The 25,856-nt window shown below is 42.7% G+C and overlaps 1 protein-coding gene across 3 annotated transcripts in view; it reads left to right on the plus strand.

The window, feature by feature from the left end:
• The first annotated feature begins 5,832 nt into the window (after nucleotides 1-5,832).
• Nucleotides 5,833-25,856, plus strand: part of TGFBRAP1 (transforming growth factor beta receptor associated protein 1) — a 77,440-nt gene continuing 57,416 nt past the window's right edge. For 2 of the 3 annotated variants that reach the window (XM_025354760.1, XM_025354759.1), the window contains exon 1: nucleotides 6,158-6,241. The gene's annotated coding sequence lies outside the window, so the exon portion shown is untranslated. Of the gene's footprint in view, nucleotides 6,242-25,856 lie in introns of all 3 variants that reach the window. The other variant, XM_025354758.1, reaches the window with a different exon arrangement.

Raw genomic sequence — 25,856 nt, forward strand, 5'->3', positions numbered from 1 at the left:
AAATAAGTGTGATTAGTGTTATCCCCATTTCCTTCACCAGGAGGCACATTGTTTTAGTATCAAAAGCAGCTACCTTGGGAGAATCTGGGGCTAGAAACCTGACCTCATTTCAAGTTTTACTCTGTTGCACCAAAACCTTGGGTGAGTTACTCAGTTTCTCAACTTCAGTCCCCTCATCAGGAAAATGCTGTCTTAGCACTTTCTGTGAAGGATGATCAAAGGAGTGGAGATTATTGTAGAGATTGTAAACACACTTGACACAGAGTAAGTGTTTAAGAACTGGCAGCTGGTTTTTACAAAGTTATTGGTCATAGAAGGCAGTTTAGAGGAAAGGGCAGGCTTTGGAGTGGCTCAGAGTTGTGTTACAACCTTGGCTTCTTTGCTTACCTAGGACATACACTCTAGCTGTAGCGTCCTCCCCTCTGAGATGGAAATTACAAGCCATCTCGCAATGTTGTGAGGATTGGAGCTCAAGGGTGTAAAATGCCTCCTCTGGGGGCTCTCCTTGGAGACGTCTTGTATCCTATTGATTGTCATCGAAGGAAAGAAGTGGCAGGATGATGGTGTAAGAAGGAAGAACCTTGAGTTTAACAGTCTGAAAAAGTGGTTACAGGTTCTTGCTGTGCTTTTTCTCTCTGCGGTTTTCTGAACCCATCGCCTACCCTGAAGCCTTAATTCATCTGCAAAAATGTTTTGTGGCAGGTAAGATGTCTTTTTATTCTTCCAGTACTTCCCAGTTTAAAACTAAGAGTACTTCCTTGCTTAAAACTAACTATATTAATACTGTTCTAGGTGCCTCTGAAGCAGAACTCTTGAGATGGAAGGGTTGTCATCTGAGGAAAAAAAATCGAGATTAAGAGAGGAGGGACTAGAATGAGATTCACTTACCCTCTCTCCTCCAAGGGAAGGAGGAGAGGATGGTGATGCCTGCCCAATCCTTCCTGGGCGGAACCTTTGTAGCATGGAACATTGGAGAATTTGCAGTCTGCTGACTTTCTGATTTAGGAGGTTGACGGGGAGGCCTTATAATTTGCATTTCTAACAAGTTCTGAGGTGATGCTTCAAATATGTCCAGGCAGAAGGGCCGCCACGCAGAGACTTCTGCCATACCACATGAGAATTGAAGCCACAGACATCTCCAGCCCTCAAGCCTGAAACCAAAAGACTGAAAACCAAACACTATGGTGGACAAAGAACATCTCAGAACTTCTGTGGGGACCAGTGACACAAGGACCTAAGGTCTCTCTCTTCTCATCTTGGCACTTCGGGTAGTCTCCCCAGTCTTGACAAAGCCCTGGAGAAAGGGGCGGGCCTCCCGTTGGTAAGATTGTCACTGCAGATAAATGGAGGTTTCAAACAGAAAGGAGGAGGGTCTCCCGTTTGATAAGATTATTGTCACTGCAGGTAAATGGAGGCTTCAAATAGAAATAGGTTTCAGTTACAGAAAAAAAAAATTATCTTTGTTACACATTTGAGTTTACAGGCCTAAGGTTACTCCCGCTACATTGTCATCTGTAACCATAAGGCACTCAACATTTTAAGGTAACTATAAGGATTTTTGCTTCACTCAAAGATCCTGAGGTTTTATTCACATTTTTATTTGGTGACTATAGTTGACAAGAACAAAGCTGTGGGGAATCAACAAACACTGCCATGCCTGGCATTGTCACCTCACTAGATTGTGCATTCCTCTGGGACAGGGTCCATACATTGCCTTCAAATCCCTCACTTAGTCATTAGCCTGCACGGTGCTTGTACTTAGTAGGTGCTCAATAAATGTTTGTGGAATGAATGCATGATGAACAAAATATATACTGAGGACTCTGGTGTTGGTTCTTGTTGATAATGTAATAGTTAAGATATGTTATAAATATTTCATCAAAATATTGTGTCAAAAATACACTTGAGCAGGCTGGGCGCAGTGGGTCACGCTTGTAATCCCAGCCCTTTGGGAGGCTGAGGCGGGTGGATCACTTGAGGTCAGGAGTTTAAGACCAGACTGGCCAACATGGTAAAACCCCATCTCCACTAAAAAAAACAAAAGTTAGCTGGGCATGGTTTTGAGTGCCTGTAATCCCAGCTACTCGGGAGGCTAAGGCAGGAGAATCGCTTGAACCCAGCAGGTAGGGGTTGCAGTGAACTGAGATTGCACCACTGCACTCCAGTCTAGGGGACAGAGCATGACTCCTAAAAAACAAAAAATATATATATATATGTGTATATATAAAGTATATACATACACACGAGCATAAAGGAGCTTCAATGTGAAGGTAACAGTTTAAGCAATATTTCATATTTTGGACCTATGTTGTTAGCTATTTAGAGCAGTTAAACTACTGGCTTGCTTTTAAATCCATTGTCTTAGTCATTTCAAGTTGTTACAACAAAATACCATATACTGAGTAGTTTATAAACAACAGAATGCATTTCTCAATTCTGGAGGCTGGGAAGTCCAAGAGCAAGGTGCTGGCAGATTGGGTGTAGTGAAGACCCATTCATAAATGGCACCTTCTCGCTGTGTCCTCACATGGTGGATGGGGCAACAGGCTCTCAGGCTTCTTTTATAAGGGCAATAATTCAGGAAGTTTCCACACTTGTGACAGAATTATCTCCTAAAGACCCCACTTCCAAATACCATCACCTTGAGCATTAGGTTTCAACATAGAAATTTTGGAGGTACACATTCAGATGATGACAGCACTCATCTCATGTTACCTTTCATCGTTGGCTTCTTAGTGCCTGCCACACAGCACAAGAACAGTAAGTGTACACTGAATGAATACAGATGAATGAACCTTTCCCCATCCTCAGATACTTCCTAACTGAGCCCCACTATCAAACTTCTAGAGCACATTATTTTTTCCCTTATGATCTGGTTAGGTGGGTTTTTCTTCCACATATCACACTAATCCAGTGGTCCTCAAAATTGTGTGCCCGTTAGAATCCTCTGGAAGGGTTGTAAAAATAGTTTGCTGGGTCCTAACCCAAGTTCCTGATTTAGGAGGTTTGGGATGGGGACACCAGAATTTGCATTTCTAACAAGTTCAGAGGTGATGTTGATACTGCTGGCTAGCAACTCTACCTTATAAACCACTGCACATTAAACTTTGAGGGTAGAGACTGTCTTCCTCATTTCAGTATCTGCTGAAGCCTTCCTCATTTCAGTATCTGCTGAAGTACCTGGCACACAGGAGCTGCTCAAGAAATAGTTGAGTGAATAATAGTTCAAAAAAGTTTATTTTAGTGAAGCTAGATTACAAGTACATGGATGTGTGTGTATATATGATTAAATGAGCTATTACATGTAAAAGCTCTTAAAACATGGCACATAGTAAGCTGTTGCTTTAAAAAGAATCGAAAATGTAACCTTTCTTTGCTTATCTTCTAAAATGACACCAACTATCCTACACGTGTGCTCTTGAAGAGCGAGACTCTGTCTCAAAAAAAATTTTTTTAAAAAGCTTATATATTAGAATAATGGAATCTTAGTATTAAAAGCCTCTTTTAAAGTTAATCTAGGCCGGATGTGGTTGCTCATGCCTGTAATCCCAGCACCTGGGGAAGCCGAGGTGGGTGGATCACTTGAGGTCAGGAGTTCAAGACCAGCCTGTTCAATATGGTAAAACCCTGTTTCTACTAAAAATACAAAAATTAGCCCTGCGTGATGGTGCGTGCCTGTAGTTGCAGATACTTTGGAGGCTGAGGCAGGAGAATTGCTTGAACCCGGGAGGTAGAGGTTGCAGTGAGCTGAGAAGATTGTACCACTGCACTCCAGCCTGAGCAAAAAAAAAAAAAAAAAAAAGTCATCTGGTTAGTCAATATTTCAATATTGAGCTTCAAGAATTTTTTAAAAATTGGTTGAGTGTTTTCTACATGCAGAAATATACAGCAGAGAGCATAGACACAATCCTTGCCCTCCCAAGTGTATACCCAGTGAGAAAGTGAGGAGCACAAAGTATGTGTAAGTATAAGGATCCTAAGTTTTGAGAGTAGACAGCAACTATGAAAATATTCCGTTATATCGATGCAACTCAGTCTTCAATAATCGTTCTCATCGGAGCACATCTTTTTCACATTTTGTAAAATAACGCTTGGTATGGGCCCAAGGAATATCTAATAAATATTAAAAGTGAAGTTAATAATTGTTTTGAAAGCCATATGATTGATATTCTTAAATGTAACCAATAGAAACAAGGAATTTGGCCTATGCACATATTTGCACATTTATGGTACAGGCATTTACATGAAGGTGCCTGTCATTTGTGACACAGACTTTTCAAGTTTCAGAAGGAACTGATGTTTCTAGATGGAATAATATGGAGCTTGCCATTATAAGAATCCTGTGATAAATCCTTTCATAAAATAAATATGTCTGAATTATTTCTTGTTATACATTTTCACTCCTGGATCATCTAAAGTAGAACACAAAGATTGTTCATAAACTGTTCATTCAAAACTATATAAAAAGAATCACTGTTGCTAAATTCTGGATTCTTACTGTTGCTTTTTCTTACTAGCATGAGGTTTGAGACAAGTCACCTTTTAAAATTTTTTTAATTTATATTTTCCTAAGTGAATTAACACAGGAAGTCATTCACCTTTCTTTGCCTCAATCAACGCATTTGTAAAATGGTAAATTAGTAGCATCTACTTCATTGCTCAGTCACTAGCAGTTTCTGAAGTCACTGTCTGGCAGTCAGTAGATATCACCTCTGTAACCAGTCTTGTGCAGCTCTGTGTAATGTGATCTGGTAGAGGACTAAAATGCTAAAGCACAAGGGTGAATTCTAGGCCCACCTGAGCCAGTGATTAGTTGATGACAAGTCACATAGTCTCTTTGAGCCTGGGTAAAATGAGGAGACTGGATTTGCTCTTGTACCTTCCCAATCCCTGGCTCCACTAGCTGTTGGCCACCTTAGACTTGAAGGTCCATTCACTGCTGCCTGCCCTTGAAGCTCAATTGCTGGCCACAGCTTTACACTCCTGGGAAGCTAGTCCCCTACTTGGAGGCTGAGCCGGTGACACTGGTTCCACTGGGTCAGAGCTGAGGCCCCACTGGGCACGGGGCATTTATGTTGCCATGAGTCACACTAAGGTAGGGATGGAGGACAAGTCACAGAAGATTGCTGGGGTTTTTTTGGCCGCTTTCTTTTTCTTTTTTTTCCTTTTTTTATCCCTTTGAAACAGAAGACCATGGAGTACAATCTGGTATCTGCCTTCAGACTTGGGATAATACCTCTGTTTTACAATACTCAGAGTGGCTGTAAGAAAGCTGAGGCCACAGGTCACTAGCAGGTCCTAAAGTCTGAAAATCACTGGGAAAATTTGACTTTTTATATGCTAATAATTGAGTACTGACAACTCTGGTAGGAGCTTTCCAGTTCTTTCATCATGAAATTGGACTTTGTATATTGAAGAGAGGTTCATGGATTCATAGTAACCTACAATTCTTCACTGCGGCCTGAACCAAAGGAATAGCTGCAGTTGGGTTTTCGTAAAAAGAGTAAGATAGTCCCAGGCCTCCCTTCTCAAATAAGTTATCAAGCAGGTGGACTCTGCCAGTCAGGGGTCCCAGTCAGTCCCTGGGGCCCTGGGGCGCTGCGGGCCTCCTGCGAGGACTGCGCATCCCAACAGTGCCTTCGGCTCTTGGTGGGGCACCGGCGGTACGTCCGAACCTCCAGCCCGCCTGGTCAGGTGGCCGCGGGCCCAGGCATTTCCCAGGATTCATTTATTCGTTCATTCAGCAGGTATTTCCCGAGCGCCCTCCTCCTGTGTAGGTGACAGAAACTGGGTGGCGAGCCAGCCAGGCAAAGCCCGGCTTCCCTGACGCTCCCCGCGGCGGCGAGGGCGGAGAAGAGACCTCAGCCCCACGGCTCGCACAGCTGGCGCGGACCGCGCTCTCGCCCGGGGCCGGCGGCCTCAGCGCCCCCCGAATGAACACCTTCCGCCCGCCGGCCGCCCCGCGAGGCGGGCCGTGTCGTGGCCCCGGTACACGGAGGGGGACGAAGAGGCCCGGAGCAGGGCCCTTCTCGGCCTGTGCTCGGAGCCAGGCGGCAGGGACCACGGGCCGGCGGGCGGCGCGGGGACGGCTGCGCTCCCGCCCTCCGCCAGCGCCTGGCGGCCGCCCCACGTGACGGGAAGCGGCGGCTGCGGGGTCGGGCCAGCCCAGGAGCCGCGGGCCGGAGCGGGGCGGCGGGGCCCCAGGCCGCGGGGCGGCGCGGGACGGCGGGCGCCGGCGCCGGTGAGTGCGGAGGGCGGTGGGGCGTGGGGTGCGGGGCGCGGGGCGCGTGGGGCAGGAGAGCGGGGAGCAGGAGGGTGGGGGGCAGGCGGCGGGGCGGGGTGGAGGGCGAGCCCGTGCGTGTGCGCTGGGGCAGGTGTAGTGGGGGCTGGAAGGCGGGGATGGGGGAGCAAGTGGCTATACACTTGGGGGCAGGTGTGCAGGTGTGCGACTTGGTAGGTGTCCCTTGTGGGGGCCAGCTAGCCTGCTGGGGAGGTGTGCACGGGTGTGGGGTCAGCAAGTGTGTATGTTGTGTGTGAGGAGTGCGTGTGTGTTTAGGGCAAGGGAAGACCTGAGAGACCTCGTCCTTGATTTGGGTTTTCCGGGGAGAAGGGCCAGGAAGGACTTGCACCTCCATCCCAGGTATGGAAGGGTTTGGGCGCTGTGATTGAGGTTTCTCGGAGCTCTTTGGATTTGGGAGCTCAAATTCGGGTCACACTCTGGCCTGAATTGTCCTGAACGGGAGAGTAGGCAGGGCTGTGTTGGGGAGCAGGGAAAAGGGCAGTGCTGGACTTCCTGGCCCCTGTTTTTAGCACCAGGTCAAGGGCTGGAAGCTGTCATCCCCGTGAAATTATTTTCTTTCCATTGCGTTCTGGAGGTGCAGGTGCAAGTTAGTCCGCCTGCCTCCCTGTGTTAAGTGCTGATATCCTTAAACACGGAAGCTGTCCAGTTGTCTGCACCTGCCGTGGCTTCTACCCAAGGACTGTTGAGTGACCCTCAGGAAGCCTCCTCCCTGGCTGCTGAAAGTCGAGGCTCACAGATCACACAGCAGGTCTTACTGCACGTGGGCTGCATGGGCAGCTGTGGTCAAAACATGTCTGAGCAGAGTTTAATCACTGATGAAGTGCTCGTGGGCAAGCACCTTGTCTATCAGGAAGAAAGGCAGCTGCGGGTGTGATTGTGGTGGCAAGTTAAAGCACTGAGAAGGTGTGCAGGGAAGATCCTACTGCATTGTGTATGTTGGCTTGCTTGGAGTCAGGATGAACGAGTGTAGAGGGGCTGTGTGGTGGCTGCTGCTCTCTCATGGTGGACATGCTTCTCTCTGTTGGTCAGCCGGAAGCTGGCAGACAACTTAGAGCTCGCAGCTCCATGGTCAGTCGGAAGGAACATTTGGTCAGCTGCTTCCTTTTCTTTTTCCTTCCATTTCTGCCAGCCAAGCAGCCTCAACAGTCATTGCAGCTGCTTTTGTGATGTGTAGCAAAAGGCCGCCTGGGGTACTAGAAAGTCTACTGGCTGGAATCTGCTGGAACCTGTCCATAACTAGCCTGCCCAAGGTCATCTATGAAATGGGAGCGGTGCTCTGTGGTGGTAATGAATGTGGAGTGTGGGTTCAAATCCTGCCTCTGCCATTTCCTGTGACTCTTGGGCAATTTGCTGGACATTCTGAGTCTCAAGTTCCTCCATCAAAATAGGGATAATATTAGAAAAGGCACATAGATTCTAATAAGAAATTGTGCCTGGAAAGGATCTGGCACAGGGTCTGGCACTTAGTAGGTGCCCAATAAATTATTGTTGACAAATACAAATGAAGGTATAGAGCCAGGTCTCCCTCAGCTCTGAAAATATGTAGTTTTATGTTTTGAGCAATTGTTAACCTAACAAATGGTTTACTCTGGAGTTAGACTTGTGGGTTCTCAATTCCAATTTGCTGTGTACATCAAGGTTTGCATTATACAATTGAATTGGTGAGAGGTGAGATGCCACTCTTAGCCTTCATTCACTCTGTCTTTTCTTCTCCACTCATGATTGTGCATGGCAGTCCTCTTGTCGTAGCATTGGAGGCAGAGCTTTTTCACCACTGCAGGAATCCCAGGACCAATCTAACCTCAGCCTAAACCCTCCAGAGACGGGGATTTGTAAAGGGCCCATTCTTCATTTAGGCAGCTCCGGTTGAGGAGTTTTAAAAGCACAGAGCTCTCTATTTTAAAAATGCTATATTTTCTTTTTGTTGTTGTCTTCTGGGTGGTTTTTTTGCTGTTGTTTTTGGGACAGGGTCTTGCTCTGTCACCCAGGCTGGAGTGCAGTGGTGTGACCATGGCTCACTGGTCTTGATCTCCCAGACTCAAGAGATCCTCCCACCCCAGCCTCTCAAGTAGCTGGGATCACAGGCTCGCACTACCACACCCAGATAATTTGTAAATTTTTTTTGTAGAGATAGAGGTCTCCCTGTGTTGCCCAGGCTGTTCTCAAACTCCTGGCCTCAAGCAAGCCTCCTGTCTCGGTCTCCCAAAGTGCTGGGATTACAGACCTGAGCCACTACGCCCAGCCAAAAAACTTGCTGTATTTTCTGGGTCTGCAGCTAACATCTCTGTTATGAAAAAAAAAAAAAAAAAAAAAATAATGAAGTTATTTGGCTTATTCCTTCATGCTAATATTACAAATTTGTGATCTTTTAAGAAAACTTGAAGAAACTGTACTTAATGGGTTAAGTGTCTTCATCTTGGTCTGAATCCAGCCCTCGTTAGAAATACATTAAAGTAGTCATTTGTGGCGGCCAGGTGTTTGGATACTGCCGAATAATTTGGCTCAGACTTTACAACTCATCTCTGTAGCAAACCTGACTCGTTTTTCTTTATTTAAAAAAATACATACCTACTAAATGAATGTAGAATAACAACTTAATTTGGTGCCACCCCAAATGACTTTAAGCGCCTCATGAAAAGTGAATTATAAAATCTTGTAGATGATTTGAAATCAATATCTTTTCTCGACAGTCAAGTAGCTGCTGTTGAGAAAGTTAAAGATTTAAGAAAAAAATCCTGTATTTAAAGATGACAACTGACTAGCTATTATGGACTACCAAGTCCTGTAGATACTCAATAATTCTTTTTTTTTTTTTTTTTTTTTTTTTGAGACAGAGTCTCATCCTGTCACCCATGCTAGAGTGCAGTTGCGTGTTCTCGGCTTGAGTGATCCTTCCACCTTAGCCTCCCAAGTAGTTGGGGCTACAGGTGCATGCCACCATGCCCGGCTAATTTTTGTATTCTTCTATAGAGACAGAGTTTCAGCATGTTGCCCAGGCTGCTTTTGAACTCCTAAGCTCAAACCATCCATCTTCCTCGGCCTCCCGAAGTGCTGGGATTATAGGCATGAGCCACTGCTCCTGTCCAGTACTCGATAATTCTTTGTGGCTGTTTGAAGGTTCAGAATTGAGGAAGATATTATGAAGTAAATACCATATTTCTCTTCTGCTCTTTTTCTACCTCCCACTTCTCTTCCTAAACCCTTTTAATTCTAACTGCTGATGGTACTCTTATAGGATGTATATTTTATATAATATGTACATACACACACATATACCCTTATGCATATGTATGTATACACATACCATATATATAGTGTGTATATATGTGTGTGTATATAAATATATCTTTGTATGTATTTAAATAATTTTGATTAGTATTGACCAGTAAAAAGGATACCAACTAGGAATAGTTACATATATTAAATATACGCCATGATAATATTAAGATGACAAGTTAGATATTAAAGCTTAGCTGTCTTTTTTTTTAATCGTCTTTTTTTAGATACTCTTGCAGATTATCAGAACAGGTCCACTGCACTATAACTAGTCTTGCTGTCCCTGTTGCATGAGTGCAGAAGGTAACATAAAGTGGTTGTCGAGTAGTGTCTTCATTTTCAAAGGGGGGAAAAGTTGACTTTTGTACAAGCCACTACATTTATTGTTGATGCCTGACAAATTTCAAGATTGAGTCATTCAACAGATGGCTGTGGGACTTAGGGAAGAACGTGAGACCAGCATGGGGTGCAGCTCAGGAAAAGCAATTGCTGTCACATAAACGTGTATCCTGTTTTGGTAGATTACTATGTTAGTAGAGAAGTGTGTCAACGTACTATTCTGTGTCTGAATTTCAGCAAGCAGATAAAGCCACAGGATTCCTCTTCTGGATTCATGGTGGGGAAGCAGTAGCAAAGACTCCTGAGGAGGAGCTGTGGCAGCGTGCCAGTCTAAGTTCCAGAGTGGCCTCCTGCTGAGCGTTATCGCTTTGTTCAGAACTGAATTCTAGGAGAGGATCTGAAATCATACTTGTTCCCCTCAATCAGTAAGAATATGGCCTTGGAGTCATGAACGAAAACTAGGGTCAAAGCCCTGTTTCATCACCTTGTAGCTAGGTAACCTTGAGCAAGCCATCTAAGATCTCTATCTCCATAACAATGTCCACCTCTCAGCGTCAAGATAAGAATGAAAGGATAATGCTATATCAAGTGTGCAATATCCCACCAAAGCCATTTTTGGGCTCTCGTGAGGGGGCATCAGGGCGTCAGCCAGGGCTGCAGCCTATGGGTGCCACCCATCATCCAGGCTTGGGGCAGTATTGGCCTTGGGAGCCAGTGTGGCGTCTGATTAAGGATGTGTGCTTTGGAGCTGACTACCTGGGTTGGAATCCCAGCCCTGTACTTACCAGCGTGGCTCTTCCACCTTTCAAGACCTCCAGTCCCTTCCTTTTCATCCAGAAGTAGCTGAAGAACAGTATAGGGGAAGCACACAGCCCAGTCCAGGTTCCTGTTTTATAGAGGAGAACACAGGCCCAGACAGAGCCTCTTAGTGAGTGGCCTAAGATCATCAGGAAGTGACCAAACAACAAGCAGAGCTCAGGCTTCCCAGATTAATGTCGGGAATGTCTGCTATGCAGCATGCCCACACTTACCACAGTTCACTGCTGGGGTGGTCCAGTTTTGCTCTGGGGCCTTGATCCTTACTGAGAGGCTGTGCTCCTTCCCGGCCTGAGTATCCACCCTCAGAGCCCCCCATCGGACTGCTTCTCCCAAAGCTCACGGTATATCCAGTTCTGAACACAGCAGGAGTCAGCTCACATTCACCCCAACCCAACCAATCTCAGCCCCTCTGTCGGGGGAAATACTCCACATGAGCAAAACTCCCAAACTCTCCTCTTTGAAATGCATTTTCAGAAAGAAAGAAAAAAAAAACTTTTAATTTATGGATATTATTCCTCTTGTAATTTTAAGCTAGGACACTAGGCTGGTGAAGAATCACCTCCAAAAGTGGCTCAATAAAAAAGGCTCCAGTAGCCCAGAGTATGCTAGGGGAGTCCTGGGCTGGACTGATGGACAAATGTGAAACATGGGTTCATGTTTGTCCTTTTTAGTCACTGATACTCTCAGTCTTATGACTGTTTCCTTTCCTGCTAGAAAAGGAGATTCCCAGGTCTCTTTTCTCTTTCTTGATCACTCTAAGGTGAGATAATTATCCAATTATCTCCCCAATTACATTTTCATTTTAACTTTTGAAGTAATTTTGGGCTTACCTAAGAGTTGCAAAATAGTACAGAATTCACGAATACCCTTTACCCAGCTTCCTCCTTTGTTAACATCTTGGATGGCTGTAGTATAATGATCAAAATGAATCAAGTAGTGCCAGTAAACACTATAAAGTGCACACGCGATTTGAATTTCACCTGTTTTTCCGCTTAATGTCTTTTTTTCTCTTCCAGGATCCTTTTTCTGATCCAGTTTCCCCACTTTGCATTTAATTGTCACTTATTCTTGGCTTCTAATCTGTGACAGTACCTCAGCCTTTCCTCTTTTTTCATGACCTTAACACTCTTGAAAGGGTGTCAGAGATTTTGTAGACCGTCCCTCTGTTTGGATTTATCTAAACCCCTCCAGTTCCCATGGGGGATTTGAGATGCTCTCTGACAATCACCTTCACAATCTTTAGAAACAACACGTTTAAGAAAACCACATAAGTATCTCAAGACTTTAAGTCAACCCATAAAGCTACCAAAATGCATTTTTCAGATGGGACTTCAGTGATTGTCAGAGAGCCTATCAAACCCCACCATGGGAATTGGAGGTGTTTCGTGGTTTGTTTTTTAGTAGGGACTCTTGTTGACATCTCATTTCATTCATTTAGCACAAACACTGCATCTGAAGGTAGCTTGCAGTGGGAGAATATTGCTGGCAAGGTTTGCCTTTCCTCACCCAATATAGAATTTTGAGGCTGTGATTTGGCTCTTCATTCAGTCAGGAACGCAGCATGGGAGGTAGAGGTTTTCAAGCTTTCTCTCCCTGCTGCCTGCAAAAAAAGTGTCCAGTCATACCTGCCTGTCCTGCTCAATACCCACGATATGGTGGCCAGGAGAGGAAGAATGGGCATGGGGTTGGTGCCTGTGCCAAAGGGGGACAGGAAGGTCTGAGTTTGCACCGAGTCCCAAGGGGTTGCAGAGATAGAGGCTGAGCAACAGGCCTCTTGGCAGCTGCCCACGCTGTTTCTGTTTTAGGAAGCTGACAAAGCCAGAGGTGGGTGTCAGCACATCCCCCCGCCCCCGTGACTGAAGTCACCACCTGACTTTTCCAGGCTCTCCCTCCCCATCCAGGCATCACAAGAGCCACCATCACTGGGACCACAAGAAAACTAGTCTCCAATGCATGCTTCTGAGTCTTTCTCTCTTAAGCTTCTCAGGACCGGCCTCAACAAACATGGGGAATAAGGCAAGGTGTCCCACTGTGTTGCACACCACCCCTTTTCTTCACCTTCCTCCTCACCACCATGGTTTGCTTTTGGCCAAGTCCTTGGTGATTTAGCTTTCTCTCCTAATCATATGGCACCAGCACCCAAACTAGTTGACTGGGAGCTGTGAACGAGTGTGTGCGTGCCAAGTGTGTACGAAGTGTGCCAAGTTCTGTCTGCCCCGCATCCGTCTCAAAAGCTGTTAGGATCTATGGCAACTTTTGTCAATTCACTTATAGCTTTGCTTTCTAGAGCTAATATGTGATATACAGTCATGCGTCAGTGAACCACTAGGATATGTTCTGAGAAATCTCCCACTGGGCAATTTTGTCATCGTGTGAACATCGTAGAGTGAACTTACACAAACCTGGATAGTACAGTATATTATACACCTAAGCTATATGGGTATGGCCTGTTGTTCCTAGGCTACAAACCTTTACAGCATGCTACTGTACTGGATCTCTAGGCACAAGAGAATCTTGTAACACGAAAGTATGTGTGTATCTGAACACATCTAAACATAGAAAAGGGATAGTAGAAATACTATATAAAAGACTAAAAAAAGGGTCCACTTGTATGGGGCACTTACCACGAATGGAGCTTGCAGGACTGGAAGTTTCTCTGGATGAGTCAGTGAGCAAATGGCAAGTGAAAGTGAAGGCCTAAAACGTTACTGTACAGTACTATAGGCTTTGTAAATATTGTACACTTAGGCTACACTAAATTTATTCTAAAAATACTTCTCTTCAGTAATAAATTAACCTTAGCTTACTGTAACTTTTTTACTTTATAAACTTTTTTTTAAAGTTTTTGACTCTTTGTAATAACAGGTAGCTAAAAACATGTTGTATAGCTGCACAAAAATATTTTCTTTATATCCTTATTCTATAAGTTTTTTTTTTTTTTTTTTTTTTTTTTTTTACTTTAAACTTTTTGGTTAAAAATGAAGACACACACACACACATTAGCCTTGGCCTGCACAGGGTCAGGATCATCCATATCCCTGTCACCCACCTCCACATCTTGTCCCACTGGAAGGTCGTCAGGAGCAGTAACACACATGGAGCTGTCGTCTATGATAACAATTCCTTCTTCTGGAGTCCTCCTGAAGGACTCTGTTTTACAATTAACTTAATTTTGTTCTGCATAAGTAGGAGTACACTCTAAAATAATGATAAAAAGGATAGTGGAGTAAATACATAAACCAGTAACATAGTCATTTATTATCATTATATCAAGTCCTACATACTGTGTGTAATTGAACGTGCTAGACTTTTCTACGACTGGCACTGCAGTAGGTTTGTGTACACCAGCAACACCACACATGCGAGTGATGCATTGCGCCACAACGTTCCAACAGTGAGACTGTCACTAGGTGATAGGAATTGTTCAGCTCCATTATAACCTTATGGGACCACTGTTGTAGATGCTGTCTGTTGTTAATGGAAATGTCATTATGCAGCACGACACTGCTCAATTTTCCCCTGTGACAGACATTGCTATCTGTCTGCGGCTTCATGGGCTTAGTAGATATGTTTATCCAAGTTAACTGAGAAACTGCTTCTCAGAGAAACATTTTTTTTTCCTATAAAGGTTCTATATTAAAATGGCAAAATAGAAACTTTAAAAAAGTCATTGTAGGCCGGGCATGGTGGCTCATGCCTGTAATCCCAGCACTTTGGAAGGCCGAGGCGGGCAGATCACCTGAGGTCAGGAGTTCGAGACCGGCCTGGCCAACACGGTGAAACCTTATCTCTACTAAAAATACAAAAAAATTAGCCAGGCATGGTGGCAGGTGCCTGTACGCCCAGCTACTCAGGAGGCTGAGACAGGAGAATCACTTGAACCTGGGAGGCAGAGGTTACAGTCAGCCACGACCGTGCCACTGCACTCCAGCCTTGGCAACAAAGTGAGAGACTCCATCTTAAATAAATAAATAAATAAGGACTTGTATTTATACAAAAACTGTAAATTGCAGGAAGAGGCAAAGAAAGAAAGATACTCACGCCTAAAGCCAGGATCCCTGCCATCAGCCAGTCAGAGGAGGTCCAGTGTGTGGGAATCTGTGCCGCCCTCTGAAGGCCCATTCTGAGGCTGCCCTTGTCTCCCAAACATTGCTCCTTTCCATATAGACAAGTGACATTTGGCGATGAAAAGGAGGCAGTGTGTTTTCCTTTAGGGGTTATTACATTGGTAAATTCGATCCCACCGCTGTAGTTAATGGTAACTATTTCTGACTCATTGTGTTAATCCTTTGGAAACGTGTCTAGAGAGTAGTGTTTGCTCAAATCCCTTTTGACAACTGCTTGGTTTGTGGAGTGCCTTGGACACTTACAGGCTGTTTGGAACTCAGCAGCAATTCCGAACTGATTGTAGCTTATAAAACAAGAGACTGATATTATGGAACCATAAGAATAGGTTAATAGCTATAATTTTTCTTACTAAATAAAGGAGGAGAGGTTGGCTGAGGTTAAAATTTTAAGGGCTGTACATCTTAAGCTGAGTCTGGAGTTTATCTTTTGGGCAGGGAACTACCTTCTGGTGTGTGATAAGGAGGATAATGACCTAGTGTTTCAGGTGTGTGGCCCACATTCCTGCCTCCTTTCTGCATTGCCTTCAGATCTGACCTGGCTTTGGTCCAAATGTTAGAATGACCACTTGATGTCTATTCATTTTTGATGGACTGTCATAAAGAAAAAAAAAAAAACTTCTTGCTGTAAAATGAGAAAAGAACAAATCTTACTTGAGGTAGTGTGTCCTTTTTAAAATGCAGATACAGAATTAGTCTTGAGCTTATTCACAGGACGGTGCCTTCTATTATAGGGCTGACTTTTGTGGTTCCTCCCCCAGGGTGATGAAGTTCTGGTACACGTATAGCTGCATAGGTTTCGGAAGAGTCTGTTTCATTTATAAGCTGTGAAGTAATTAGAAAATGTGAGGGCTTTTTGCAGACACAGAGGACACCAGGCCAATCTTAAAGTTGGCTCGCAGGTGGACATTATTTGGTAGAGCAGATAACAAAGTGGCATTCTTTGGTTCAAGAATAATTACTGGTAAAGAGCCCATCTTAGTAAATGCCAGTTTGTCATAGCATTCTTTTGGGAGAGTATATTTATCTCTGTACCAGGTTAGGAGTTTCCTATTGTGTGTGTGTGTACATATGTGTGTATATAATATGTATGTGTGTGTGTATATAACAGATATATGTTTACATATAACAAATATATATATTTCAATACATGACAAATACATATTTTAATATATAACAAATATATACACACATACATGTATGTATAAATGTGTTAAACATATACATACCTATATGTGTTAAACATATATATTAAAATCTTATATATGTGATGTGCTAATATTTACATGGTTAATGTTGGAGCTACAAGCAGCCTCTTTTGTTTTTTGTTTGTTTGTTTGTTTGTTTTTTGAGACAGAGTTTTACTCTTGTTGCCCAGGCTGGAGTGCAATGGTGTGATCTCGGCTCACTGTGACCTCCGCCTCCTGGGTCCAAGTGATTCTCCTTCCTCAGCCTCCCAAGTAGCTGGGATTACAGACACCTGCCACCACGCCCAGCTAATTTTTGTATTTTTAGTAGAAATGGGATTTCACCATATTGGCCAGGCCCAGCCTACAAGCCTCTTTTTATGTCTAGATTATCTACTTAAAAAATTGCTCTTGGCCGGGTGCAGTGGCTCACGCCTGTAATTGCAGCACTTTGGGAGGCTGAAGCAGGTAGATCACTTGAGGTCAGGAGTTCGAGACCAGCCTGGCCAACATGGTGAGATCCCGTCTCCACTAAAAATGCAAAAATTAGCTGGGCAAAATGACGCACGCCTGTAATCCCAGGTACTCAGGAGGCTGAGGCACAAGAATCGCTTGAACCTAGGAGGCAGATGTTGCAGTGAGCGAAGATCGTGCCACTGCACTCCAGCCTGGGTGATGGAGTGAGACTCTGTCTCACAAAAAAAAAAAAAAAAGAAAAGAAAATGCTCTCATTCCCCATTTATTCTTTCTGCTGTGACTGTTTTTTGAATGAGGTCTGTCCTTGGTGAGTTTTAGTACAGAGGAAATGGAAAGAAGAGTAAGATAGTAAAACCAGTTTTGAACTGGTTGAAACTGAGAGTGGAGATACTTACGTGGCCCTGAAAGTGGAAGGGAGAGGGACAGAGGCCCATGAGGTGAGAGGCTGGCCTCACAGAAGCTGCTGCCTCAGATGGTATACACACCCACGGGGCAGGGTGTTCACCCCCTGAGCCATCTACCACATGCTGGTCTTTCCCTTCACCTTCTAGGGGATATTTATGGAAAACGATGGATGGAATGCCCCAAATTGGACTTTGATATCCTGAGAAATGTCTATTAAATATGGATACAAAATAAACTAAGCACTGCATTTAGATAAACTAAGCTTCCATGCAATCAAATTTTTAACAAGGAACATACAGTTGGTGAATTCCACCAGGTTTATTAAACAGATTCTTTCTCTATTTCCAGGGTAAGCTGGTTTGGGGAAATGAGTAGAATTTTATACATTCTATATGTACATATGTATTTTTAATTAATATTTAATGCCTATAGAAACATATTTGTAATCTGTATAAGATATAGAGAGTCATAATAAAAGCAACCCCCAGCTTCAGAAATAAAACATTGCTGACCCTTGGGAATCTCATGCACACCCACACCCAGTTCCATCCTTCCCAGATTTGTGTTCCTCATTCCCTTAAAACTCCCTTACGATTCATCCTTGTGGGCGGCTCTAGTTCATTCTCTTGCAGCTGCACAGTATTTCAGCCTCTGAGGAAATATGAGTTGTTTCTAGTTTTCCCCTGTCTCAAACAGGATTGCTGTGAACTTTCTTTGCCCTGGTAAGCACAAAACAGACTCAGTAAGGCAAATGCCTAGAAGTAGAGTCATGGCTTACTCAGCCATGACAGGGGCTTCCTAGAAAATGAAAACGTGTCCTTACCAGCTCCGAACCTTCCCCCAGCATGGTGGAGCCTCCTCATTGTGCCGTGTTCTTAGGAACACCTTGTGTTGTCAGACTTCAAATATTTGTCAATTTAATGGGTAGAAAATGAAATATCACTGTAGTTGTAATTTGCAAATGCCAGGTGCTAATCAGGTTGTGTTCTTTCATGTTTATTGGATATTCATGTTTCCTCTCCAATGAAAGGCCTGTTTGTGTATTTTGCCCATCCTTCTGTTAGATCCTTGACTTTCTTGCTGCAGGAGTTCCCACATCATCCAGATGTTTCTGGTCAGATACATGATGTCAGTGTCTTCTCTCCAGCCCCCTTTTTCCCTTATCTTTTCACTTTCTTCATGATGTCTCTTGAAGAACAGAAACAGTACATTTTCACATGGGAGAATTTATCATTTTTCCTTAGGGTTTGTGCTTTTTTATATCTTATTTTAGAAATTCTCCCTTACCCTAAGAAGGTCATGAGAATATTTTTTCTTGTTTTTTTTTCCAATGTTTCAAAGTTATGTCTTTTATACTTAAGAATATTAATCACCTGGAATAATTTTGATGTGTGGTGTGAGGTAGGAATCTAGCTTTCTTTTTTTCTTTTTCTTTTTTTTTTTTTTGAGACGGAGTCTTGCTCTGTCTCCAGGCTGGAGTGCAGTGGCGCCATCTCAACTCACTGTAACCTCTGCCTCCCATGTTCAAGCAATTCTCCTGCCTCAGCTTCCCAAGTAGCTGGGACTACAGGCACCTACCACCATGCCCTGCTAATTTTTGTATTTTTAGTAGAGATGGGGTTTCACTATGTTGGCCAGGATAGTCTCTATCTCTTGACCTTGTGATCCTCCCACCTCGGCCTCCCGAAGTGCTGGGATTACAGGTGTGAGCCACCACGCCTGGCAGAATCTAGCTTTCTTATATTCTCTATGGACATCCAGTACACCAAGCACTGTTTACTGTACATGTGTATACATGGTATATGCCCCACATGTACAGTGCCACCCTAGTCACGCTTCAAGTTTCCACATATGCGTGGCCTGTTTCCGGGCACCCAGGTGTGTTCTCTAGGTCTGGCCTTGTGCTAGTCCAACATTATCTTAATTACCATGGTTTCTGATTATATTTTATCTGTTGAGTCAAGTCTCCTGGCCATTTTTCAGACGTGTCTAACTTTTTCTGGCCCTCTCTGCCATGTGAATTTTTTTTTTTTTTTTTTTTATGACACAGTCTCATTCTGTCACCCAGGCTGGAGTGCAGCAGCATAATCTTGGCTCACTGCAACCTCCGCCTCCCAGGTTCAAACGATTCTCCTGCCTCGGTCTTCTGACTAGCTGGGACTACAGGTGTGCACAGCCACGCCCAGCTAATTTTTGTATTTTTAGTAGAGACTGGGTTTTACCAGGTTGTCCAGGCTGGTCTCAAACTCCTGACCTCAGGCGATCCATCCGCCTCGGCCTCCCAAAGCGCTGGGATTACAGGATTATAGGGATGAGCCACTGCTACCAGTCTGCCATGTGAATTTTAGAATCTGCTTTTTGAGTTACACGCACACACGCGCGCGCGCACACACACACACACACTACCTGTACCTGTAAGAGTTTGTATTGGAATGGCACTTTTTTTTCTCTGGATCAGGTAGGGAATTTTTTTTTTTTTTTTTTGTAAAAACATAATTTGCATACAGTAAAATACACAGAACACAAAAGTCAATGAATTTTGGTAACTCCATACACTTGCATAGGTAATACCTTAAGTAATATACAGACTATGTCTGTTACCCAGAAAGTTTGCTGTGTCCCTTTCCACTTAGTAACCCTGTTCCTTCCAAAGTAAACACTGTTCTGATTTCTGTCACTATAGATTAGCGTTGCCAACTTTTGAACTTCAGGTAATTGGAAATATACAATATAGGCATGATTTCTTCCACTCAGTGTTTTTGAGGGTCATCTATTTGTTGCCGTTGTCAGTAGTTTCTTTCTTTTTATTTCTGAGTAGTATTCCACTGTATAAATATGCCACAATTAAATGGGGGTAAGTGGGGAAAACTGAGCCGTTCCCTTTTTTTGGGTAATATGAATAAGCTTGCTGTGCATATCTTATATATATCTTTTTGTAGATATAGATATATACCCAAGAGAAATGGAAATATTAAACGTGACGTAACTGGACAAATGCATGTTTAAGTTTATAAAAAACTGCGGAACAGATCTCCGAAGTTTACCCTTTTAAACTCCTTCCAGCAACGTATGAGATTTCCAGTTGTTTTACATCCTTATTAACATTTCATGTTGGCGATCTTTTTAATGGTAGCTCTTCTAGTAGGTGTGAAGTGATAGCTCATTGTGGCTTAAAATAAATATCTTGGTTAAAGATGGTGAGCATCTTTTCATGTTCTTATTGGTCCATTCATATGCCTTTTGTGAAAGTGTCTGAGTCATTTGCCCATTTTTAAAATGTTTGTCTTCTTGTTATTGGTTTGTAGGAGTTTTTCTATATTCTGGATATGAGTCATTTGCCAGATATATGCATTACACATTTTTCTCCCAATCTGGGGCTTGACCTGTTTGTCTATCCTCATATCTTCATTACTGTAGTATTAGAGTAATTTCTGAAATCAGTTAGTGTAGGTCCTTCAGTTTTGTTCTTCATTTTCAAGACCTTTGACTATGCTATGTTCTGTGCTTTCCATTTAAAATTTAAAACCAGCTTTTCAATTTCTGCAGAAAAGCCTTCCAAGATGATAATTTAGGTCTTCCTTAATGTCAAACAATAAAATTTTATTACTTTATCCTTACAGATCTTAAATATCTTCGTTAGATAATTCTTTCATACCTTATATTTTCTACTATTGTAAGGTTTTTTTTTTTCAGTTTGTAATTTTGGGGCTAGAAATTCAAACTACTTTGGTTTTTTAAAAAATTAAACTATAAAGTCATTAATTCTAATAGCTTTTTTGTGGGTTTCTGTGTAAACAGTAATGTCATTTGTGAATAATTATAATTTTATGTTTTTGTTTTCAATTCTTTTTTTTTTTTTTTTTGAGACAGAGTCTTGCTCTGTCACCCAGATTAGAGTGCAGTGGTGCGATCTTGGCTCACTGCAAGCTCTGCCTCCCAGGTTCAAGCAATTCTCCTGCCTCAGCCTTCCAAGTAGCTGGGATGACAGGCGCCTGCCACGATGCCCAGCTAATTTTTGTAGTTTTGGAAGAGACGGGTTTTCACCATGTTGGCTAGACTGGTCTTGAACTCCTGACCTTAGGTGATCCATCTGCCTTGGCCTCCCAACATGCTGCGATTACAGGCATGAGCCACCAAGCCCAGCCTGTTTTCAATTCTTTATAACTATTCTTGTTTTGTGGTACTGGCAAAGACCCCTAATACAGTGTTGAACTGAGATCGTGTATTAGTTTCTAGGGCTGCTGTAAGAAAGTACTACAGGCTGGGTGCCTTAAACAACAGAAACTTACTACTTCAGATTTCTGGAGGGTAGAAATCTGAGAGCAAGGTCTGGAACTTCAGACATTCCTTAGCTTATAGATCTCCTTCCTCTTCCTGTGTCTTCACTTGTCTTTTCTCTGTATGTGTCTGTCTCTGTGTACAAATGTCCCCTTTTTATAAGGACACAGTCATATTGGATTAGAGCTCACCCTAAATGACTCTGATCGTCTTATTTCCACAGAAGGTCCCATTCACGGGTACTGGGGATTAGGACTTCAGCATGGCTGGGGAAGATTCATTTCAACCCATAACAGATGGCAATAGTAGACATTCTTGTCTTGTTCCTTGTTTCAAAATGAAAGATTTTAAAATTTAATTTAATTTAATTTATTTTGTTTATCTTATGAGTTAATTTAATGCTTTTTCTGCATCTATTGAAATAATTAGTTGTTTTCTTTTCATTTATAAATGTGGTGAGCTAAAGGAACAGATTTTATTACTTTAAACCAATATTGCATCCCAACTTAGCCATGTTATATTTTTAATATATATTTGTTGATTTCATGTGCTAACATTCAGTGTTTTTTCAGGTTTCTTTGTGAGTAAGAATGATCTGTGATTTTCCTTCTTCCTACATCCTTATCTGGTTTGAATATCAAAGTTTTACTTTCTTCTACTTTCATAAAATAAAGTAAGGATATGTTCCCTCTTTCATTTATCTTTTTATCCTTAGGAACATTTATTCTGTGAAACTGGAATTAGGTGGTTCCTGAGTGTTTAGTGACAGATCCATCTGGACCTGGTGCTTGCTTTGTAGGATAGACAGTGTCTATTAAATCAGGATGTAACCAGTGCTCTGTGCTGTGAAAAGAAGTGGGGCCTCTAGAAGCCTATACAGCTTTTGTAACAGGTCTCCAAGTAAAAAACACAGAAATTTTCTTTGAAACTTATAGGTAATATAAAATCTGTGGCTCCCAGCCCCATGTGTAGCCAGAAAGAATAGAATTGTCATTTTTGAACTGAGGTTTAGTAAACTTCCTGAGGAGTAAGGGAAGATGCCAAAAGTCATCAGTTCTTTTTTTTTTTTTTTGAGGCGGAGTTTCACTCTTGTCACCCAGGCTGGAATGCAGTGGCACAATCTCTGCTCACAGCCACCTCTGCCTCCCAGGTTCAGATGATCCTCCTGCCTCAGCCTCTCAAGTAGCTGGAATTACAGGCATGTGCCATCACACCTGGCTAATTTTTGCATTTTTAATAGAGATGGGGTTTCACCATGTTGGCTAGGCTGGTCTCGAACTCCTGACCTCAGGTGGTCCACCCTCCTGGACCTCCCAAAGTGCTGGGATTACAGGCATAAGTCACCATGCCCGGCCAGAAGTCATCAGTTCTTTTAAAATGATGCCAGATACTGAATAAAAGATAATGTTTCTGTGTACATTTGTAGAAAAAGATTTGCATTTTTACATTAGCATTTTTAAAGATGCTGACTAAGATTCTGATTATCACCAGTGACAAAATCTTTAAAATGACAATGTGCATATTCTTAACCTGGTAGGAAGTAATTACTAATATTTTTATTTTGACCCTTAGCACATATTGCTTTATACTATTACTGATTTATTTTTCTAGTCCTATTTCCTTAAGAGGACGGGGAGACTCTTAGGAAGTGGGATTGTGTCTTATAATTGTTTATTTTAGTTTTTTGCACACTTAGAGGTGCTTGCTACATATGCAGTGTTAGCTTTAATTAAATTATGGTCCTTGAGCATACTCACATTTTCCAATCTCTTCCCTACCTGGGTATGTATTTTGAAATTCTAAGAAAACATTAAAATGTTGATCTTTTAAATTATTATAATCATACTTTTTAAGTGAATTTTTTAAATTTAATATTCTTATTTTTATTTTTAAATAGAGACCAAGTCTCAATATGTTGCCCAGGCTGGTCTTGAACTCTTGGGCACAAGTGATCTTCCTGCCTTGGCCTCCCAAAGTGTTAGGATTATAGGTAAGCCTTAAAGTTCTAACAAAAAGTTTAAATTTTAGATCATTTTGAGATCACACAGTAAAGTATGAATTGTACACCTTAGAGAAACGTTTCCTTTCATTACCGTGTTGAAACTTCTCTGATTCAGAACCCCAGCAGATTATATTTAATGAAAATACAGAGGTGTGGCCTAAAGTTTATCTATCTTTTTATGATTCATATTTTATCTAAGTAAATATATCATGTGAATTAGGTCATGGAGAGAATTTTCCCACTGCTTAAAAAAATAGGTTTTAAAATTATTATTATTATTATTATTGTTTTTGTGAGATGGAGTTTTGCTCTTGTCACCCAGGCTGGAGTGCAGTGGTGTGATCTTGGCACACTGCAACCTCTGCTTCCCGGGTTCAAGCGATTCTCCTGCCTCAGCCTCCTGAGTAGCTGGGATTACAGGCGCCCACCACCACGCCTGGCTAACTTTTTTTTGTGTGTGTATTTTTAGTAGAGACGGGGTTTCGCCACGTTGGGCAGGCTGGTCTTGAACTCCTGACCTCAGGTGATCCACCTGCCTCAGCCTCCCAAAGTGCTGGGATTACAGGCATGAGCCACCACTCCTAGCCAATTTTTTAATTCTTTTTTCTTTTTTATTTTTTCTGTGTGAAAGCATCTCACACTGTTTCCCAGGCTGGAGTGTAGTGGTGCCATCATAGCTCACTGAAGCCACAAACCGCTGGGCTCAAGCAACTCTTCAGCCTCAGCCTCCTGAGGAGGAGGGAATACAGGTGTGCCCCACCATGCCTGGCTAATTTTTTATATTTTTTTGTAGAGACAGGGTTAAGAATGAGTCATTTTTAAGTGCTAGCATGTTACTTCTTCAGCTTTCATTTACCTCCATGTAATTCTGCATTATTACCATTTAATTACCAAAGCAAGTCCTTAATTTAAAGACCTGTAATAGGAAGCTTATCTTTAGCAAGGCTTGAGTAGCTAGTTTACTAGATAGTGAAACAATATTGCATTTCTTTTTAAATATAGAGTTATGACTTTTTAGTAAACCATATATTTTTTTACAGCTCTCTCTCCCTCTCCCCTTCTCTATCTACCCCAGGATTTAGACTAAATATGAGGAGTTTGATTCTTTCTCTAATATTCTTTACTGCAAATGTGTTTAGTTTATCCCTTGTGCTAAATGAAGACAGGGGCTGGAATTATGGATAATATACTTTTAAGAAGCTAAATAAAAGGAGTTTGATTATAGGTGCCCAGAGTTTGTTTCTCTATTCCTTCCGCAAAGTAAGACACAATTTACATTTTAAATAGCAGAACTGCTTACTCCTGCCATTTAAAAAAGACAACCTTGATTGATTAATCAATGAAGGAAGAAGTATTTTGTATTACTTCACCTTCACTAACTTAGATGTCTGGAAGCCGACATTTCAATATCTGGGTTTTACTCATTAGCATTTACATGGAGAAAAAAATATTGTCTAGGTGGGTTTTGGTGGTTGTGTTTGGTTGGGACAAATACGTGACGTTGTTTAAGAGCTGTTTGTGCCAGAGACTATTTGTAGACGTCTGCAGGAGTTCTTCACCCGGCCTCACCTGGGATTCTGGGGATGCTCCCACAGCCCCGAGGTAGATGGACATGACTCCTTCTCTGGGGTGCCTTTTGAGCCTCCCTCTACACTTCCCCCATCTCTTTTCCATAGTTTCTGTGAAGATGAGCTCCCATAAATGAGTGTGAAGATGTCGTGGGGTGGGGCAGGTGTGTGAGTGTGTGTTCTGGCTTATGATGCAGGCTGTCTTTTGGTGGAGGTGAACAGGTTACCCATATCTGAGGACAGAGGACAGCATAGTTTAATCTCTTGGTGCCCAGCTTGGGAAATAAACACCAGAAGCAAGCTGGTAGTTTGAGAGAGGAATAGGAGCTGATCCAGACTGGGAGGGAATCATAGTACTTATGATGAGATCCAAAAGTTTGAGTGCCGTGTGCCAGCTGTCAGCATTTCATATGAGCTGACTTACTTCAGCGATATGTAAGTTATTATGCTCATTTCACAGATAAGGCAATTGAGACTGGAATAGCCAAGTGTCCGTTCAGGCTGCTGTTAACAAACTACCATACACTAGGTAATTAATAGACAATAGAAATGTATTGCTCGCAGTTCTGGAGGCCGGGAAGTCCAAGATTGAGGCATGGTAGGTTCAGTGTTTGGTGAGGGTCCATCCCTCAAGGGTGGTGCCTTCCAGCTGCCTCCTCACACAGTGGATGGAAGGAAAAAATAAGCGCTCTGGGGCCTCTTTGATAAGGGCACTAATGCCGTTTGTAAGGGTTCCACCCTCATGACGTAATCACCTCCCAGTTGCCCCACCTCCCAACACTACCACTCTGGGGATAAGTTTCAACATATGAATTTTAGGGGGACACAAACATTCTGACCATAGCAACAAGTAATTTGCTCAAGCGATGGGAAAAAACAGGAAGGACTGACATGTCCACAGACAAGCCTCCTCCGCCCTGGGGTACCCCCCTCCTGGGGGTTTTGTTGAGCTAGGGAAGGGGGCTGGAGTCTCACTCATGTGTAGTTGTCATTACCTCCATGGATGGGGGCAGACAAGAAATTGTGGAGTTCGGAAATTTTCTAGTTGAAAGGCACCAAAGAAGTTCTCTGATTCCTTCC

This window comes from Theropithecus gelada, chromosome 13, assembly GCF_003255815.1.
Source record: "Theropithecus gelada isolate Dixy chromosome 13, Tgel_1.0, whole genome shotgun sequence".
Classification (NCBI taxonomy): Eukaryota; Metazoa; Chordata; class Mammalia; order Primates; family Cercopithecidae; genus Theropithecus; species Theropithecus gelada.